The sequence below is a fragment of the Leopardus geoffroyi genome, chromosome D3 (genome assembly GCF_018350155.1).
Source record: "Leopardus geoffroyi isolate Oge1 chromosome D3, O.geoffroyi_Oge1_pat1.0, whole genome shotgun sequence".
Lineage (NCBI taxonomy): Eukaryota > Metazoa > Chordata > Mammalia > Carnivora > Felidae > Leopardus > Leopardus geoffroyi.
Genome location: NC_059339.1, coordinates 12,166,244 through 12,183,161, shown reverse-complemented (window position 1 = coordinate 12,183,161; position 16,918 = coordinate 12,166,244). Strand labels below are relative to the sequence as shown.

Here is a 16,918-nt window from a genome sequence, read left to right as displayed (position 1 = left end):
GTGCCCTTGAGAGAGGTACATTCCAGCTGCCCCAGGGTTAAGAAAGAGCAGGAGGTTAAGAAAGAGACTTGGGGGCAGATGGACCCGGGTTTACACCCTGGCTCCACCCCTCACCCACGGCATGATGGTGAGCAAGCTTCTAACCTCTCTGAAGCTCGCGTGCCTCACTTTTAATAGAACTCAGCTCCTAGGGACATGTGAAGATTAAATAGGGCTACATAAGGAAAACTCCGGCACATAATAAGTCTTCAATAAATAGAGGTTTAATAGATGTGTGTATATATGTGTGTGTACATACACACGCATGCATGCGCGCACACACACACACACACACACACACACATTTCTCAGTAAAGGGGAAACCTACAGGTGCAATAAAAAGAAAATGCTGAATGGAGTCGAGTGTAGCTGAAGTCCAGGGTTTTCTAGAGCACGGATCCCTAAAAGTCAGCAAGCACACTCACAAACTGTGAGGCACTTTAACACATTATCTGATGTCAGTATGTTTAAGAATCACCTTGGGGTCCTTGCTGAAATGCATTTCCCCCTCTCCTTCCCACAAAAGATTCTGATTCAGCAGATCTGGGCTGGGATCCAGGGATCCAAGTTGTTAACAAGCACCCGGGGCTTTGCTGAGCCAAAAGGTCATCTGGTCACACTTGGAGAAACGTCTTTCTGCAAACCTCACGGCACAAAGAACCAGCTCAGGGTCACCCAGCCGGGTGGCGGCAGAGAAGCTGCGACACAACGTCTGCCCCACAAAGCAGGTGCGCTGGCTGTTGCTGTTGCTTTCCTGGGTCCCCAGGCCCCTAGCAAAAAAAAAAAAACAAAAAACCTGGCATGGAGTAGCCACTCTGTGACTGTGGGTTGAGAAGAACAAAGGTGAGACCTGAATAAACATTCGAGTTATAAAGGGGTTTGGGAACCTTCCAACCCAACCATCCCATTGTATAGATGGACACACTGAGGTTCCCATAGTGGGAAACCGTGGTTCCCACCCCCACAGAGAACAAAGGTCCACATCCTCAGCTCGGCACACTCTCCTCCCTTCCGCAACCCCCACCATGTCAGACTTCGCTGAGGAAACGAGGCATGTGCTCTGGTCAGTGGTAAGCTGAAGCCCAGAGTGATCAAATCCCACCTAGTTCCCGTTACACTATAAATCTCGGCATTATGTGAAACGTGGTGGGGAAGCAGAATCGTGAAAATCGTCGTGAAATCAGTCCTTTCTGGGTCTGGCGAAAATCGCTCTCAACCTGTCACTCTGTGATTCCATGTTATGGCCCCGAGATCAGTCTCAACAATCCTTTCTGTAACTCAAAAAAAAAAAAAAAAAAAATATATATATATATATATATATATATATATATATATATGTGTGTGTGTGTGTATATGGCATTGCTAATGTCCCCAGCTCCCTTTAGTGAAGGGAGCAGGTGCCAGAAGGGATAGAGGGATAACAGGAGATAACAGGATGCTGGACGTGCAAGGTGGCTGATCACAACGAGTGATCCCCGGGTCTGTTTATTTCATCTGGCCGACACTTCTTACAAACAGGGAATTAAAGATCGGAGCCTGCACCCTCTAGATGTTTCTGGACAATGCCCTCATTCCATCCCTTTCTACACAAAAGGGTTGTTTTGTGGTCCAGCTACGCGCGTGCGCACACACACACACACACACACACACGAAGTTCATGTTATGTGTGGAACTCTCCTGTCAAGCACATATATTTGAGTCTAGCTACTGTGTAACTCCGCTAAATGGAGAAAAGCTCTCAGCCTCCATTTTTAATCCCTAAAATGGAAATGTATATAGGTATACATATGTATATATACCTATATACACAGATACATACGTATACACACACACACATATACTTTACACGGTTTTCATGAAGCGTCAGTAAGTATAAGGATTTTACCAGATTCCAAGCACACAGGGGACGCTAAATAAACTGCAGCTGCTCACAGCAGCAATAGGGACAGGGAGCCTGGCATCAGGAAGCAGACCACTTGTGTTTATAATCATACCTCTTCCGCTTACTGGCCAGAGAACTTTGGGGAAATGACTCAGCCTCCGGGCACCTCGATTTCCTCGAATGTAAAATGCGGGCAGTAATCATAGGACCTATCTCCTAGGACGGAGAGGCTGATTCCTTTCAGGTAAAGTGCCTGGCCCGGAGTAGGTGCTCAATAAACAGTAACACGCGGCTTGGGGTTTCTGATTTAGTTCTTTTTTGAACTAGCAACCGAGGTCTACAGATTGTCCAGCAGATTTTCCACGTGGCTGGGTCGGTTCGAGAAAGCCGACGCGGGTCATTTTGCTACAGGCCCCAAAACAACCGCTGTGTGAAAGTCAGAGGCTCAGTTCTGTCTAGAAACCAGCAACGGTGGGTTTCTTTATTCTCATTTCCCGTCAGGATGCCCATAATGTTTTCTGTGTAAAGGGGGTGAAGCTGGGAGCGCTTGGCAGGAGTAACTAAGACACAAAGAGCCAAGAAGCCCGCAAGAGAACTGTCTCTCTTCCCACAGAAAAGAGGAAAACCCAGAAATCTGTCCCCAGGCCGTCCTCCAAGAACGCTAAAGCTGGAAGGGACCAGGGGCTGAACAAGCCTGGTGACTTCTAAACCTGGCTTTGATTAACAGTCACCTTGGGAGGACTCTGAAAGCTACATTCGCAGCCTGGGGCGGGGGGGGGGGGGGGGGGGTAGAGGCTCTAATGCAATAAGGATGGGCCTGGGAATCTGCATTTTGACATCTTTTTACATGATTTTAACAAAAGGCTCTACGGTAGCCTTCTGGGGTCACCGATCCAGCTGAGTTGCAACCGATGGGGAAACTGAGGCTCGAGGAAAGAAACTGATTTGTCCAAGGCCAACCGGAGGTGCGGATGGGACTCCAACCCAAGCTTCTCTACACTCTACCTTATTCCCCACCCCCCCCCCCAGGTTGGCTTTGTCACAGAAAATCCAGTGGCATCCTGCTGGGTCTCTAGCCATCACTTCCCCACTTTTTCCAGAGGTGCGCCCCCACCCCCTATCCTTTTTCTTGCCCAAGCAGCTGTTCAGAAAATCGATAAGACCACACTGGGAAACAGAAGTGGGGATTTTTGCATATTTATAGAAGCAGCCATTAAAACTATTAACAGACCATCAACACTGAGTTGGCTGGAAGCCTTTTCTCTCTCTCTCTTTTTTTTTTTTTTCCTCTTTTGTGAATACTGGACTGACTTGAGTGTCTCTGATTGCAGCTACTGATTTGGGCCCCGCTCTGGTATTTAACTCTGCATCGGCCGTGCAGCAGCTCCATTAAAAGGTCACTGGACCCATAATGCCTGGACACCACTCAATTCTGCCAAAATCTTTAATCTCGAAAAAGCCACAAGACCAGGGCTCTTCCCCTCACCGCGCCCCCCCCCCCCCACCCCGCCCCTTGTGCATGAAGTTACCCAGGATTTAGGAGCAAACGGGATTAATGTTTCCAACCTTTCGGGGCTATTTGGATAAGTATGCCTGATGGTCTAGATTTCTAGACTCAGGAGACAGAGAGTTTATGTGTATATTCTTTATGGGGCAGACTTTGTCATGGCCTTCATAATGGAGGTTCCGATGGCGGCAGGAAATCAGATTGTATACAGAAACGCTGAGATGGGAAGGGTATCTGGTGACAGGCATTACTCCAAGCAAGGCTGGCGGTCCAGCAGATCGGCTGAGAGGGACAACAGCTAAAAGCTTAGAGTGAGAGCATGACCTTTCTCTTGTCTGTTGGTTGACCTCCCCTGACACTTTGGTAATAACGTGACACTACAGATACTCAGTAGGCGTCTAGCGAAGTTCAACCGGTGTCTCTGTCCATCCAGCGGGGAACTTCCAATCCCTAAGACAGAAAAAGCAGAGGAAAGCCGGTCCTGACCCTCTACGGGATCACTCTCACTCAACACAAAGGCAGTTCCAGAATCTAAAGAGCAGTGGAGGACGCAAGGTTTTGGAGGGAGCGCCAGGTTGGCCAAACCCAAGTCCTGATTCCGTGGCAAAGCCAGACTCCAGTCAGAGGGCACCAATGGCAACGGTAGACAAGACTGAAAAAACCAAAGAGGAGCTAGGCTACAGTAGAATTCTGATTGGCCAGGCTTGGGTCATGTGACCCCTTCCGTGCCAGGGAGATTTGCATACCAAGTAGACTGACTTTCTACCTTAGTCACCTTCTCAAGAGAGTCAGGACCAATGGAATGTATTGATAAAGAGATTAATAATGAGATGTATTATAGGGAATCGGCTCACAGAACCGGGGAGGCTGACCCATCCTCAAGGCTACAGGGTGAGTTGGCAAGCTGGAGACCCAGGAGAGCTGCCAGAGTTTAGTTGTAGTCTGAGTCCAAAGACCTAAGAACCAGAAGAGCTGAGGGTGTCATTCTCCTCGAAGGATTGGCAGCCTCAACCCCCAGGAAGAGCCCATGTTTCAATTTGGGTCCAAAGGCAGGAAAAAAAGCTGATGCAGCGGTCAGGCAAAAAGAATTCTCTCTCTCTTTTTTTTTAATGGTTTATTTTTATGTATTTATTTTTTTGAGAGAGAGAAAGAGAAAGCACACAAGCAGGGGAGGGGCAGAGAGAGAGCGGGGGGGGGGGGGGGGGGACAGAGGATCCCAATCAGGCTCTGCGCTGACAGGCTAACAGCAGCCAGCCCGACATAGGGCTCGAACTCACCAACCGTGAGATCGTGACCCCAGCCGAAGTCGGAGGCTCAACCGACTGAACTACCCAGGCGCCCCAAGAAGAATTCTCTCTTACTGGGGGGGGGGGGGATCCACAAGGGTTTTTTTATTATTATTATTCAGGCCTTCAACTGATTGGGTGAGGCCCCCCTCCCCCTACATTCAAGAGGTCAACCTGCTTTACCCAGTCCGCCGATTTAAAAGTTAATCTCATCCCAGAACAGCCTCACAGAAACATCCACAATAACGTTTGATCAACTCTCTGGGCACAGCATGGCCAGCGACACCAACATACAAAATTAACCTTCACGCTTCCTAGAAGGCCACTGGATCCATCAAGGTTTGACCAGAGAAACACAACCAGTAAGAGATACATATTAAGGGATTTGTGGCAAGGAACTGGCTTACAAGACTGTGGGTGCTGTCTTTGCAATTCTGAAATCCCGAAGGGAAGGGCGGGCCAGCAGGAAGGATAGGCTGGAACTCTCCAGCATGAACCGAAGCTGCTGGCCACAGGGCGAGTTTCTTCATCAGAAAAGCCTTGGGGCGCCTGGGTGGCTCAGTCTGTTAAGTGGCCGACTTCGGCTCGGGTCATGATCTCACAACTCGTGAGTTCGAGCCCCACATCTGACAACTCAGAGCCTGGAGCCTGCTTCCGATTCTGTGTCTCCCTCTCTCTCTCTGCCTCTCCCCTGCTCAAGCTCTGTCTTTCTCTCTCTCAAAAATAAAAATATTAAAACATTAAAAAAAAATTTTTTTTAAGTTAGTTTCTTAAAAAAATAAAAAATCTCAACTCTGTTCTTAAGAGCTTTGGTCTGATTAAGTCAGGCCTGGCCAGATCCCCTGGGATAATCTCCCGTACTTAAAGTCGACTGATTATGGATCTCAATCCCATGTACAACGTATCTGCATAGCAACCTCCAGGTTAGCGTTTCACGCCATCACTGAACACTCTGGCCTAGCCTCGTTGACAGAAAATTGACCATCACGCAGCCTGTATTTTCCAGAAGGACGGGGTCAAAGAGCCGGCGGGCAGTCAGCACACTCGACGTCCAGGAAAAAGGGAGGCAGAGAGAGTGGAGAAAGTGGGGGGGGGGGGGGGGGGGGATGGAGCATGTGCGTTCTAGAGTGGGCCTGCAGGCTGGGGAATCACTACGCCTCCTCCTTAGTGACTCTAAACGGCCGCTGTCACCTTTGGGACCGTTAGGGGTGCTACTCAGTAGCATCAGTGACCCTCTGACCTCCGTCTCTGCTTCAACGGCCCTAATTTGGGTTTTTATCATGTCTCCCTCTGGTTTGGCACCTTCCCCCCGCCCACCCCCGCCTTCCACGCGGCTTCAGTCAGTGCCCTGCCCGCTTCCCCTCGGTACCCCCCAGAGCTCACCTGAAACTTCGGTGACGATCCCTGCGCCTGGCTTCCTACCCCAACCGCGTCATCTCTGTCCAAGGAGGTTCTCTGGCTGGGAGCACTAGGGACATACAGGGAGCACCAGGGACTGGATGCCCCAGGGGCCTCCTTCCACCGGGGTGGGGGGATCCAATGGATAAATCCCCCAGCTTCCTCAGCCACAGAGGAAGAAGCCTGATGTTTCCACAATGTCGCCCAGAGGCCTGAAGGAATGGAACCCCACTTGCCCCATAGCTTACCCTGTCTTCGCTGGCTTTCTCCCCGCACCCTGCCTCACTTCCTCACTCCCTCCCCGTGCTTCCTGGGGTCACATCCCAACTAGACCACTTCAACCCAAATCCTTGCCTCGGGATCTACATTTTGGAGAGCTCAAACAGAGAAACCACCAAGTCTGGTCATCCAGGAACACAATTTGGCCCACCGTATTCCTCCATGGAAAACCCATCCTTGCCCTCCGAACAGGCAGATTCCCAAGTGGGTAGTTTGGGGGGCCCGCTGACTGCTTTGGCTTCGTCTCCTGCCCTCCTATGCGTATCGTTCTCTAGGCAACTTGGAGTACCTTGAAAACACCATAATGGTTCCTGCCTCTCGGCCTTTAAACACAGGATACCATCTGCCAAGCGCTGACCCCTGGGCCCTTCAGCCTGTCAACTTCGTTTCGATCTAGTGAACTCTTCTCACAGAGGATGAATTCAAAGGCTTTCCTGCCTTACAACGTCTTGTGAACACCATTCCCCACCGTGTACATCTTCCCCATCAGACAACGAGACTGCGAGAGCAATGATAGTGCCTTATTTTATCCTTAGATCGTAATACAATGACTAGCGCGTTATAGGGATTCCACGAGGCTCGTTGGATGCATCCCTAACTGAGTACTCTTACTAGCTCAGGGAGTAGTAACATCCATTTTCGCCCCTCTGCCCACAGCTTGCTTCCTAATTAAGAAAAATAAAAATATTCCATGGGGCACCTGGGTGGCTCAGTCGGTTGGGCATCTGACTTCGGCCCGGGTCATGATTTCGCTGTTCGTGGGTTCAAGCCCCACGCCAGGCTCTGTGCGGACAGCTCAGGGCCTGGAGCCTGCTTTGGATTCTGTGTCTCCCACTCTCTCTGCCCCTCCCCCGCTCATGCTCTGTCGCTCTCTCCTTCAAAAAATAAATAAACATGAAAAAAATTTATGAAAAAGAAAAATATTCCAAAAGGACTCCGGATTTGATGGAATGTTGATGCGTTAAATGCGTGTTTATGAGCCCCGACCATTGACTGGGATGTTCAGGTTGAATAATGATCATGGACGAGGCTTTGTAAATTGCCAAGTACCAAGAATATACTCAGAGTTGTTTTCATTTTAAATGACATCAAGGAGCGAGAAACAAGAAAAGTGAGAGAGCGTGTGCCTTGTCCAAGGTCATTCGGGAAGTAAATAGGAAAGGCGGGCTTCGAGTGAAGTTTCTGACTCTTGTCCCCATATTTTCTACATACAAATGGGTACCGTCTTAGGGCACGAAAGCCTTGAAAACAGGGCCACAGATGCAGGAACAGGAGACAAGTCAAGGCTTTCCTAGAACCCTTTGGAGACAAAGGGTCAGGGTTTAGCAAACCCTTAAGAGTGGCTATCATTTGAGTGCCCTCCATCTGGCTCTTTGTACACATTATCTGTAAGCTGTAAGACGATAAAATTTCTGCTAAGTATTTAGCTCCAACTTACAGATGAGCACATCGAAACTCGGATTTAAGTCACTCATCTGCGAAGCATTGGAGCTCAGATCCAAACCCAGAAATGGCCAATTCCAGAGCCTACCGTCTGCTACATCCAGCCCCTCTCAGAAAATAATAAAAGCTGACATTTTTTAAGCAGCTCCTGTGTACCAGGCACTTACTTCCGTCCTCGTAATGATCCAGGAAGGCTGCTTCGATGATAACTTCCCCAGTTTTGCTGACGAGGAGGCTGTGTTTCATGCACAGTAAGTCAGTGTTGCAAGGTCAGAGGCAGAATGATGCTGTGGCCCTTTCGGACATCAGAGGGCACTTCTTTCCATGTCTTTCCATGTCTCTGAGCTCCGGTTGTACGTCGGAACACACAAAGAGCTCTGTAAATCTCCAGGCCCCATCTCTTGAATGTCTGATGCAGTAAATGCCTCCACAAGGAAACAAATATGGAAACATTTAGATCGATAGAGGCGAAGAAGAGAGGGCTGTTTGGTCCAAGCTGCAGCATAACAGAGAAATCCATAAGATCCCTGCAAATGTAACGTCCATCCTCCCGTGGCCGACGAGCTGGCGATCGAGAAAGCAGAAAACTCTGACCTCAACTCCGTGTGGCCTGAAGACAGCTGAGAGAGAGAGAGAGAGAGAGAGAGAGTCACAAGAGAAAAAATAAAGTATGAGCCTCCTTTAAGGTGGGGATTTCAAAAGCAGCTCTCTTGAACTGGTGAAGTCAGAGATAGGATAGCTTCACAAATGGCTACTTGGCAGCTGTAAACTGTGATAAATTTGTTCTACATTCGTAGACGCGGAAAGATGTCCAGGGCATGGTGAAAAAAAAGCAGATTGTAAAATACCATGAACGGACAATGTATGCCCGTGATAGTATATAGTATCGTTTTTATTATGCGTATATAGGAAGTATGAATATATTATGTGTGACTATAGTATGATCCTATTTGTACATGTTGCTTAAACACACCCAAACAACGTAGACGGATGTCCATCAACACATCAACAGTGGTGGACCATTGGGGAATCTGTGTTTCCCTTCCTTCCTTCCACGAATATGGACTGAGCTCCCACTTTGTAACAGACACCCTCTCTCTTCCTTCAGCCTATGTTTAATTGCTTGAGAATTCTAGAAGCATGGATTTACGGGCACCTGAATTCGCAGCGAATTTGAAAATAAAATGGTCTCCTGTCAATAGCCCCAATAACCCTCGATGGGGGGGTGGACGCTGGTGATATTTATAAGGCGACTCGGGAGAAGAAGGAAGGTAGGAGACAGACAGAACAGCCTGAGAGAGAATCCCCGGCCCCCACCCTCTTCTCCGCCCCCACACACTAGGTTCTGGTTTTTTGTTGTTGTTTTTCGCATGGGTTTTTGTTTTGTTTTGTTTTGTTTTGTTTTGTTTTGTTTTTGGTCGGGGGTCACCATCTGTAGATTTGCTCTGCACAAAAATAAAGCCATCCATCTCCCTTATGGTGGTGTCATGTAAGCTCAGGAAAAACCACAGTGCTCAAGGGGGGCCCTGGGTGGGAAAAACACTTATCTGCCTCAGCCGGGTTCAGAGCTCTCCCCCGAAGGCATCCTTCCCTAGACTCAGGGGATGGGGGTTGTTTATCCCCTGGCACACAATGAAATGTCGGGAACACATGTTCAGGGTGAGGTGGAGCCCGATGAAGGTTAAAAATGGAACAGCGGCTTTGATCCCCAGCCAACACCAATGACGCTCGGGGTTGGGGCCAGAGTGAGACGTCATGTTCCCTCGCTGTCTCCGCAGAAGGTGCAGACAGTCCCCTCCTGACTCCAAAAGCAGACAGGGCCCCAGACTGGAAAGTGGAAGAAAGACCCCAGGCAAGAAGGGACGCCTGAGTCTCAGGGAAAAGCAGGCCTCCTATGGGCCAGCCAGGGGGCTTTCTCTGCTTTTAATGGGGAGCCTCCATCGGGCCATTCATTATCTGAGGGTACCAGGACTTGAAACAGGACCCTCCCTGGAGCGTCCACTGGAGAGGGCACAAAGTTAGCAGGCCCCGGCGTCCGGGTCTCCCTCCTGACTAATCTGTGGCCGCCATTTTGTAATCATTTCCCTAGACTCTTTCACTGTCTGTTTATCTATGCATTCTTCACTCCACCAGCAAATTGTGCTGAAAGTCTGGTCTGTTCCCAAACTGGGTCGGATGCTGGATATCTAACAGCGAAGAACACCCAGTCTCTCCTTCCAGGTCTTGAGGTCTGGTGGGAAAGAGAGGCACAGAAAAGACAGTTGCGACAGGATAGACTAAGTGTTCTGAGGTGGATAAGTACAGGGTGCAGGAGACCACAATGAGGGAGGTAAACTGGGCTTGGTGGAGAAGGGCAGGAGAGGAACCCTAGAGAAAGATGGAGATATTTTTTTTAAATTTTAATGTTTATTTATTTGAGAGAGAGGGGAGGGGGAAGAGAGAGAGCAAGACACAGAATCTGAAGCAGGCTCCAGGCTCCGAGCCATCAGCACAGAGCCCGATGCAGAGTTCAAACTCGTAAACCATGAGAGATCATGACCTGAGCCGAAGTCAGATGCCCAACCGACTAAGCCACCCAGGCTCCTGAAAGATGGAGGTATTTAAACCAAGGCCTGGGGAAGAAAAGTAAGAGCTCACGAGGCAAACAAAGTAAGGCAAAAGGGAACAGCATGTGCAAAAGCTCTAAAGACAGACAAAGGGCACATTGGAGTAAACGAAACGCCAGGACACTGGGGTGAGGTGAGAAAAAATTTTTTCTCTCTAAAGTGCAGGCTGTCTACAAAAAAATGAACTGGTCACCCCCAATTTTGATTACCTTTACAATCAAATTGGCCAACTGCTTTCCATGGGATTGAGTGAAGAAATCATTGTTCTAATCAGTCAACACTCTTACTGAGCACACACTAGGAGCCGTAACTCTTAGACACAGGATCTCATGCGTCCTCATAAAAAATTGAATAACTTGAAGGTCACAGAGGTTACTTAAGCCCATCAAGTCCATATAGCAAGTTAAGTATACATGGCAGGAGGGGGCAGGATTTCAACCTGGAGCTTTGAACACCACTTATAGAATTCATTTGATCTTAGTAGAGATAGATTCCCTTATTAAGGTCCACTTGTGAGTAAACTACTTCCCAGCTCAGAGAAGAAGACTTCCTCATCCATCCCATCCATCCATCCATCCATCCATCCATCCATCCACTGAATCGTCCACACAATCAATCACTGCGCATTCATTGTGTACCTCCTCTGGCAGGTCGTCTACATTGCCCCGTCTGTCTCGCAAACTGCCCCCATAATATTTTCACACTTTCAATTGTAGAAGACTCCCTTAGTCTTCCGAAACAAGATGGTACCTCAGAGATGGAATCGTTTATGGGTTTTCTCTGCAGCTCTACATAAGGTCATATTTCTAAATTCGCCCAGTTGCCTTAGCTGGTATTGTACATCGAAATCCATTAGAATATCCTAATGTCATGCAATACTTTAAGGTCTAAGTCATCAGCATGAAATATCAGGAGTAGAAATGAACTTTGAGATTACCTAGCTCAGCCTTCTGGTTTCACAAATTATAAAATAAGGTATAAAAAGAAGTCAGCTTTCCCAACAGCACATGAATATTTGATGCTGATGTTTGCTCAAGTGACACTTGGGGCTAATGAGGCTCATCATCTGTGTCATGGTCATAGAATTCTGGGTTAGGGAGAATTAAGTTTTCATATGGTTCCATAGAAATTTGGGTCTAGCAGAATGGAGAAAGCGAATGTGGTGCAGGGAGGTCCCAGGATCACTTCATATAGGACATTCCCCAAAGTTAAGACCTCCTCTTACAAGTTCTCTTCCCACTATACACCTTTCTTCATCGGACTCATATTTATCAAATCCTGTCTGGATGTCTGTCCTCCCCAATGGCTTATCAGCTCCCTGAGAAACCATATCTGTCTGATTTGCACTTGTATATCTACTGCCTGTCACAGTGCCAAAGGTGTAGTAGGTAGTCAATAAATACATGTAGTATGCAATACCAACACTGCTTCGGATTACACGTGAAGGGTGTCACCCAGGAGGATTCTAGAAATTTCTTCCAGAATTCTAGATTCTAGAATTTTCTCCTAGAATTCTGGACTTTTCTCTTAGGATTCTAGATTCTAGAATTTTCTCCCAGGATTCTAGATTCTAGAATTTTTCTTCTAGAAATTTCTCCGCATGTTAATATTGGTCTTTTTGTTAGTCATTAATTTTTTTCACTTTATCATGTTTCTCCGAATTAAACTGTTTGCTTCCTTTAAAAATAAAGCTAGTTCTCATTTATCTGTGGGCTGATGGAAGGTAAACAGATAAGGAAAGACAGGTCTGGTTTCTTCACACCCTAAAATTCTGGTACAGGTGTAAGAGAAAAAGATGTCTTCTCCCTCAGTCTACTAACTCTATGAAAGCTTCTGGGTAGAGTCATAAATCTCTCTATTGTGTTCAGTCCATTTTCTCAGGAGCAACAGGCAGAAAGATGAAATCCTGGAAGCTTCTAGAAGCAGCTATCCTAAAGCCCCAAATCTCTGTTGTGAGGGTAAGTGTTCACCAAAGAAATCTCGAAAAGGACCAAACACAAAACAAAACAAAACAAAAAACGCCTGCACCCTCTCAGACAAGAGTCAGGATTTGAACAAACAAGGTCAGCAGCTCCAACAGAGTTGCCATTCAAAGAGTGACAGAACACGACTTTCTTTGTCTCCAAGTGACAGGTGACACCATCCCACAGGCGCCTTCCCAGCACGGAGGGCAAGCTCGTATTCATTCTCCTGTGGCAAAGCCACCATCAGCCTTTTCAAGAAAATGCAGCTTTAACACCCAAGGAATTTGGCTTTTGGGGGAAATCTCATATCCTTTGTATTGCGGGGGCCCATGCTGGTGTGGAACCATGCCAAGGGCTACATGCGAGAAAAAGAAAAATGGGGGAAAAATATTGGGAGTGATTCCCAAAGAAAAGGATTCCCAGCCAAATTAGGGAGACGGGAAGTTGTTGGTCTTTTGGGTGCTCCTTGGCCGGGTAAATTTGGGGTTTGTACGTTTTTGAGCTTTATCTCTGCTGGGGTGCTTTGTTGGCCTGTACTCTTAATGTTCCTTCCTGGGAAGACTGGAGTCTCAGTCGCCACAGAGAACGTGGCATCCCGTCCCTGACACTTACTGCTTGTGCCGCGTTAGGCAAGACAACTGTCATCTCTTAAAGTCTTGGGTCTGTGACATGGAGATGAGAATCAGAGGAATATTTTAAAGAGTTAATGAGAGGGGCGCCTGGGTGGCGCAGTCGGTTAAGCGTCCGACTTCAGCCAGGTCACGATCTCGCGGTCCGTGAGTTCGAGCCCCGCGTCGGGCTCTGGGCTGATGGCTCAGAGCCTGGAGCCTGTTTCCGATTCTGTGTCTCCCTCTCTCTCTGACCCTCCCCCGTTCATGCTCTGTCTCTCTCTGTCTCAAAAATAAATAAACGTTAAAAAAAAAAAATTTATAAAAAAAAAAAAAAAACAAAATAAAGAGTTAATGAGATAAATCAGGCACAGGGTCTGATGGAAGGGAAGCAAATATCAGCTTCCTTCTCCTTTCTTCTGTCCCCTCCCCAACTCTGAATCCTTTCTTAACTACCAGGAGCAACCTGGTGAAACTAATTTTAATCAGCTGCATCTGAAACGAGGAAACAATTTTTTTTTTCTTTGCAGTGGGTGAAGACCGTAGATCTGGGAACTGAGCTATCATTCTCATTCTTGAATAATTTGGGGCACATTTTCCTTCTCTCAATATTCAAAGCAATAACAGCAATGCCATCCTATCTTTGAGAAACTGCTGTATTTGAAAATCATTCCCGGACTATCTGGAGACATTTACAGAAAGTCTAGGAATCCTGGAAACAAAAAGGGGCCTGAAAAATAGGGGCAGAGATAGAAATTTCCACCTTATGGGAAATTTTCAGTTTTGCATAGCTGGCATCTAACTGGGCCATATTAGCAATCCAAGTAGAAATAACCAAAATAAGATTAACTCCCACTTCTTAAATACGAAGTAGGTGCTGAACATTCTACTAAACACGTTATATATATACTATCTCATGCAATTCTCAATGCAAGCCCCTGAGAAAGTTACTGTTATGAATGCATGTTACTGAAGAGGAAAGTGTACTTTGGAAAGGTAGCATGTGTCTCTCTAAATCAGGTTCTGGTAGGCAGTCGAAGAAACAGGGTGACAATCTAGATCCTTCTCACTCCAGATCCTGAGCTCTTATCCTGGGGAGTTCAGAGTCCCCGAGAGGCTGACTTTCTTTTTCCCCCTTTTGAAACTTCTATTACAAATTTCTGTCTTAATCTATCTATCCTGTGACATTCTGTTTCTACGTCTTTCAATGTGTGTCTTAGTCCTTTTGGCTTTCACTGTTACACGCACGCGTGCGCACACACACACACACACACACACAGTGCACTGACCAGCAGTCTGGCTGGTACACCTGTCCTCTGCATTTTTATGACCCCAGTCTGTAGGTCAACCCTGATAAAGTACAGTAGGTGATAACTAAACTTCCTAAAATTTCTATTAAACATTCTATATCCGAAATCTTTACAGTATCTTAAAGTCTTGGACCAAACCTTTTGGACCTTTTCTTGGACCACACCTTTCGGAGCTATATAAGTTATATCGGTCAGTTTTTGAGACTAGTGCACAGTTTTTTAGTCATTTTCTTACATCTTTCTCATAGATGTTTGTTTTCTCTAAGAAGCAGAAGATCAGAGTTCTAGCTCTGGTACTAACCAGCTTGGAAGTTCTCGGCCCCTCCCTGGGACTCGGTTTTGTTATCTGTACAATGGGAGACCTGGGTCCACTTGTCCTCCACCTCCTGCCCAGGGCTCCTCTCTGGAATCCCAGATCTTCCCTGTACACAGTCTGAAAACCATGAGATTAATAAACCCCTCGACCGCCTTCTGGTTTTACAATTCTGCAATGCTGTTACTTTATGTAAAATTAACAGTAATAAAAAGAATACTGAATATGGAAAATCTGATGCACAAAAGAAACAGTCCTAGCACACAATCCAAAACCCAAGATAAATGACATTTCATTTCTGTATTATTCGTGCTAAAATGCCTCTTGGCAGACATGGATAATTAAGGGTTTCATGGCGTGGTTTTGGTCAGCCTTCCGTAATTTGTACTTTGCATCCACAAACTCAACCATGGAAATGTCCCAGACCCTGGTCATCTGACCCCACGTCAGAATTACCGTCAGGAACTCGTGTCAGGAATTAATGGCTGGGGCACTGAGAGATGATCCCTGTTACGTAATGCCAGTATATTTTGTACATCCAGCATGGTTCACTGGAGCATAGCTGCTGGTGCCCTCCGCAGTCTGATCATCAACCCCGATGATGATCAGAGTCTGCCTCCAGTCTTCGGGGGAGACGACACCTGCATTGGTTCTCCCTGATTTCATTATACACCAGCTCATCTTCCCAAGTCAACCAGTTGCACTGGCGTCTGGCCAGAAAGTGGAAACAGTTCCGCGAACGCCTTAGGAATCCATGGATTTGCAACTGGGCTAGAAGTCGAGTAGCCAGGGGCGCCCAAAGGGACGAACCAAGTCAGGGAACCAGGGAACAGAGTTCTGGTTTGATCCCTCGGGACCGGAGCGCGCTACCTTATTCCCCGGTTGGGCTGACGCGGGGGAGGAGCGATGTTCCGCCGGAGCCGGTACGGAAAACTCGGTTGGTTACGAGTTTACATGGTGCCTGGAGATAAGGCAAGGGAACTCCAACTTGAAATCAAAATCGCAGCGCTTGCAGTAATTAATCAATTGCAAGACATATGCTGAATGTGTGTCTCGATGTGAAAACAGATGGACTAATGTGTATTGATCTCCCACGGGTTGTTGACACTCTTTGAAACAGAGGCAATGAAAGGCATTGGGGGAGTGCCTTAAGTGGAGAGGGTTAAACCATGGGGGATTGCAACTCTGGGCCAAGGACTCTTTTGGTGAACTCAGGGCTGCCACTGAGAACGTCACACTGAAGCCTTTTGGGGCCAACAGCGGAAATGAAGGAAAAACGGTGGGGATCGGGCGGCGGGGGTGGGGGGAGGGCTGTCTCCATCACCACCTTGCCCCCTCTCTACTGTCACATATTTATTTGCATTCCTTCATTATCGCAGCTTCCCCGGCCTCTACGTAGATCAACAGCAGTTACACCCCTCAGGTCCCAGAAGCTACTCAGATAAGTTCTCAGTCCTCCTGCGGCCAATTCCACATTTCCTTTTCTTGGGGGGAGGGCGGGGGGGGGGTGTCTCCAACTTGTGTCTCAGTTGTGATTAGGGATCACACAATCCACATGCCACGATCTCCCTCCAGGCATTCCCTGTACACCTGAACCATTTCCAAAAGCCACTTCCCTCTTCCCTGATGTTCTGGAACCCTCGACCAGCCAAAATCAAGCAGAAGCTAAAGAGAATGGGGGGAAAAGTGCCTTCAGCCCTTCTATATGTTATATCAGCACACCGTGCCTCTGGTTTAGGCTGGTTGGCTTCCGGATGCCGCGGGCTTCGGAGCCACCCGGGAGAGAGTGAGTGTCGTTGGATTAGTGCTCCCCAACTAGTAGAAAGGGAATTTACAACAGAAGGAGCTTCCAGTAGTGATATATAGAGTCCTCTGTGCGGAACTCTTTAGGGGTATTAATCTCAAATTGTAACTATCACGGCCAGAGCAGGCTGAGGAGAGACTCTGATCATGCGGTTTCCATCCCCTCGTCCTATTTTCTTCCTGACCTCTTCCTTGATAGGGGTACAGGAAGATGGCTTCTTTAGAAATGCTTTGTCCAGGCGCCTGGGTGGCTCAGTCGGTTAAGCGTCCGACTTCAGCTCAGGTCACGATCTCGCGATCCGTGAGTTCGAGCCCCGCGTCGGGCTCCGGGCTGATGGCTCAGAGCCTGGAGCCTGCTTCTGATTCTGTGTCTCCCTCTCTCTCTGCCCCTCCCCCGTTCATGCTCTGTCTCTCTCTGTCTCAAAAATAAATAAACGTTAAAAAAAATTTTTTTTAATAAATAAATAAATAAATAAAATA

General features: G+C 47.5%; 1 long non-coding RNA gene across 1 annotated transcript in view; it reads right to left on the bottom strand.

Moving 5' to 3' along the window:
* Positions 1-14,936, bottom strand: part of LOC123587651 — a 221,188-nt gene extending 206,252 nt beyond the window's left edge. Inside the window, exons 1-2 of the long non-coding RNA XR_006707447.1 lie at positions 14,624-14,936; positions 8,002-8,454 (exon numbers count right to left, since the gene is read on the bottom strand). This is a non-coding gene — a long non-coding RNA (uncharacterized LOC123587651). The remainder of the gene's footprint in view (positions 1-8,001; positions 8,455-14,623) is intronic.
* Between the last annotated feature and the right edge of the window lie 1,982 nt (positions 14,937-16,918).